The sequence below is a fragment of the Cajanus cajan genome, chromosome 2, assembly GCF_000230855.2.
Source record: "Cajanus cajan strain Asha chromosome 2, NIPB_CcT2T_4, whole genome shotgun sequence".
NCBI classification, from domain to species: Eukaryota; Viridiplantae; Streptophyta; class Magnoliopsida; order Fabales; family Fabaceae; genus Cajanus; species Cajanus cajan.
This window is the reverse complement of record NC_138518.1, coordinates 9,692,718-9,696,835: the sequence shown is the minus strand read 5'-3', so window position 1 is coordinate 9,696,835 and position 4,118 is coordinate 9,692,718. Positions and strand designations below refer to the sequence as shown.

The following is a 4,118-nucleotide window of genomic DNA, read 5'->3' as shown; positions in this document are numbered from 1 at the left end:
ATTCCTCCTTTACTCCTCTCATTGACTCAGTGTATCTATATGCTCATGAGAGAATTTTTGAATTTAATAAAAAAAGAAGAAATAAAAAAACTCAGAGAAGAGAGAAAAACAACTTGGGTTGAACCGTTGAAGTCTGGTCGAAACACTATCCTTCAGGTTTTAAGCGTTGTAAAACCTACGATCGGAATAAGAACAGGAACAGAAACCTTTGTAAGCAATTTCGGTCGTTATTTATCACTTCTTCACATTGTTCAATGATTTATAATCATCGCCAATTGCTTTCTTCTGCTACCAAACTCACCCATAAATTATCCCTTCTCTCTCGCGCTCACTCCTTCGTTTCCCCGCCACCCTTTACCCCAAAGTTAACATTTTTGGCCTCTCCATCACGATTCCTTCCCACCCCACGTTTGTGCAATGCATCAAACCTCGTGTGGACGAGAATCACGAGGTGTTACTACAGTGGCAGCGATGGGTCCAAGGAGTGGACCGAGGAAATCGAGTACTTGGATGAATCTGGTGGAGTTATCTTCAAGGGAAAGGGTGTTAGGTCCGTTGAGCCTGGCGTTGATGATCATGTGATGGTGAGGTGAAGAAGCCCTTTGTGAATGCCTTGGCGGTGGCCAAGATTGTTGAGGTTGTGAAAAGGTGGAAGTGGGGCCCAGAATTCGAGACCCAATTGGATAAGTTGCAGTTTGTGCCCAACATGACTCATGTTGGCCAAGCCTTCAAGGTTGTTGCTGATGTTGATGCTTCGTTGAGTTTGTTTAGGTGGGCCAAGAGGCAGCCTTGGTATGCCCCAAGTGATGAGTGTTATGTGATGTTGTTTGATGGGTTGAACAAAAAGAGGGACTTTGAGGGGATTCAGTTGTTATTTGATGAGATGGTTGGTGATTCTAGTGATGGGGTTTCGTTGTATGCGACGTGTAATAGGGTGATTCGGTACTTGGCTAAGGCAGAGAAGTTGGAGGTGTCGTTTTGCTACTTTAAGAAGATAATGGATGCTGGTTGTAGGGTTGATACTGAGACGTATAATTCACTCATTACCTTGTTTTTGAACAAGGGTTTGCCTTACAAGGCGTTTGAGATGTATGAGAGCATGGAGAAGGCCAATTGTTTGTTGGATGGCTCCACCTATGAGTTGATGATCCCAAACCTGGCGAAGTCGGGGCGGCTTGATGTTGCTTTCAAACTCTTCCAAGAAATGAAAGAAGAGGGTTTCCGCCGGGTTTGAACATCTTTGTGTCGCTTGTTGATTCGATGGGGAAGGCAGGGAGATTGGACAGTGCAATGAAAGTTTACATGGAGATGCGAGGTTATGGGTGCAAGCCACCCCCTACCATATATGTTTCTTTGATTGAATCATATGTGAAGTCTGGCAAGTTAGAAACTGCTCTAAGGCTTTGGGATGAGATGAGGATGGCAGGGTTCAGGCCTAACTTTGGCTTGTATACTTTGATCATTGAATCCAACCCGAAATCAGGGAAGCTTGACATTGCTATGTCTATGTTTTTAGATATGGAGAAAGCCAGATTTCTGCCAATGCCATCGACGTATGCTTGCCTCTTGGAAATGCATGCAGCATCTGGACAAATTGATCCTACCATGAAGCTGTACAATTCAATGACTAATGCAGGTTTAAGGCCTGGCCTAAGCACTTACACTGTCCTTTTAACTCTACTGGCTAATAAGAAGCTGGTGGATGTGGCTGCCAAGATTCTACTTGAAATGAAGGCCATGGGATATTCTGTGGATGTGACAGCCAGTGACGTTTTGATGGTGTATATTAAGGAAGGTTCGGTTGATCTTGCTTTGAGATGGCTACGTTTCATGGGTTCGTCAGGGATCAGAACCAATAATTTTATTATCAGGCAGTTGTTTGAGTCATGTATGAAGAGCGGTTTATATGAATCAGCCAAGCCTCTTCTGGAAACATGTTAACTCTGCTGCTAAAGTTAATTTGATACTTTACACCTCCATTTTAGCACATCTTGTTAGGTGTCAGGAAGAGAAACATGAGAGGCATTTGATGTCTATCCTTAGTGCTACAAAGCATAAAGCACATTCTTTTATGCGTGGACTTTTCACTGGCCCAGAACATAGGGGACAACCGGTGTTATCTTTTGTTAGGGAGTTCTTTCAAGGTATTGATTATGAATTGGAGGAGGGTGCTGCTAAATACTTTATCAATGTTCTTCTCAATTACCTAGTTCTTATGGGGCAGATCAATCGAGCTCGATGTGTTTGGAAGGTTGCTTATGAGAATAAGCTTTTCCCAAAGGCTATAGTCTTTGATCAGCATATTTGTTGGTCACTTGATGTTAGAAACTTGTCTGTTGGAGCTGCTCTTATTGCAGTAGTGCACACTCTTCATAGATTCAGAAAGCGCATGCTATATTATGGCATTGTGCCAAGAGTGACGGATAAAATTGGTTACAAGAGCAACTCTGAAGATTGTGATTGCACAGATGTTGAGCTCAGTAGCATCTCTATTTGAGGTGAGTAAAGTGGTTCTTAGGGCATCAGGAGATTCGATCATGGAGTGGTTTAAGAAATCGATTGTTCAGCAGTTTCTTCTGAATGAAATTCCGTCTAGGTCTGATATTCTGATGCACAAGCTGAACATACTTTTCCCAAGTTCTGCACCTGAAGTTAGATCTCTATCTCCTCCTAAACCTCTCATTGCAGGTAGGGCCATGTAAACAGTTTTGATATCTATGGTTAGTAACTGAAGTATGAGATGTTATTGTTAGTCCAATGTCATAGACTGAAGCTCACTCTTCATATGTTCTGAATAAGCTGATGCTGCTATGAACATATATGTACTATTTAAGATTTGGGAATATAATTTTTGAAGATTCATATTCATTTTTCATCTCAAAATTTTGAAGTAGATTCATAGAGTATGCTTTGTCATTCATGTTAAGGGTATTATTAAGGATTTCTGTCTGGGTGAAATTAGGATTGGTTTAGCTTGCATATAGAGGATTGTTACATACTCTTTCTCAGATTGTAATTAATTATTATTTTGAAGAATTATTTTCCCTCTTTTGACTTCTACCATTCTATTCTATGTCCCTTTCATTCTTTTTCCTCTTTTCCCCACGTTAAGACTCTACTCAGTTCAGTGGCTTTTTCTTTCAGGAGAGGCTCCTTTAAAAAGAAAAAAAAACAGTTATAGAAAAAGGCTATGGAGTTGAAAGTACTCTCCCCTCAAACATCATTTAGCCAAAGAAATTTCCGAATTGGAAAATAGTAACATTAATGATATTGAATTACAGGTGAAAGATTAGCTGGAAATCAGAGGGCAGGCTACAATGTGTGGACAGATAGGATATTATTATTGTGCCTCTTACATGGAAAGATAGATTTGTGAGACCAATCAAGGGCATTCTGCATGAGTCCTTTGACAATATTCCATTTTTGCATCAAATCTAGTTATGATTGTCATTATGAATCTAGTTACCACTAGTCTCTAAATCTTTATAGAATTAACTGCTATATTAAACTCGCATTTTGATATTTTTTTTAAATAATATTACACTACATAAATGTTTTCAGATAGACAGGATGGCTTACTTTCTAAGCCAAAATTTTAGGATTTTATTGTCAGCGTGTATGTAATAAAACAACATATAATGATTTTTGCAGTAAATAGAGCTGCACATTATTGCCTCTGTAGTTATAGTTACTTGTTCTGGATTTAATTCTTAGATATTTTTCTCTAGACTTTGGATGACCATCACAAGTGGTAAAGTTGATTGTTAATAAACTCTATATGCATCTGAATAACATTTATGTCTTTTATAAAAACTTTAAAATTGGTTTAGCTGTATTTTATTCCATATTCCATAACATAAGTGATGTTATTTTGGTTTACGCTTCATGACTTCATCGAGTATACTTTTTTACTCGAGTTCATATGTTTGGCAATCTATGAGAGTAAAAATATTACGACTTTATATGCCATTATTTAAACCAACTTTATATTGTAGTATAAAAATTTGAATGAAGGCTCAAAAGTGAAACAAACATGATCCTAAACTACATCAAAAGTTGTAAAATTATAATCCCACTTAAAAAAACAATAAGGAAAAGATGGTGATTACTGAATTAAA

General features: G+C 38.5%; 1 pseudogene; it reads left to right on the top strand.

Annotated features, from left to right (window-relative positions):
* The first annotated feature begins 254 nt into the window (after positions 1–254).
* Positions 255–2,767, top strand: LOC145954688 (pentatricopeptide repeat-containing protein At1g79490, mitochondrial pseudogene; annotated as a pseudogene).
* Positions 2,768–4,118: the final 1,351 nt, after the last annotated feature.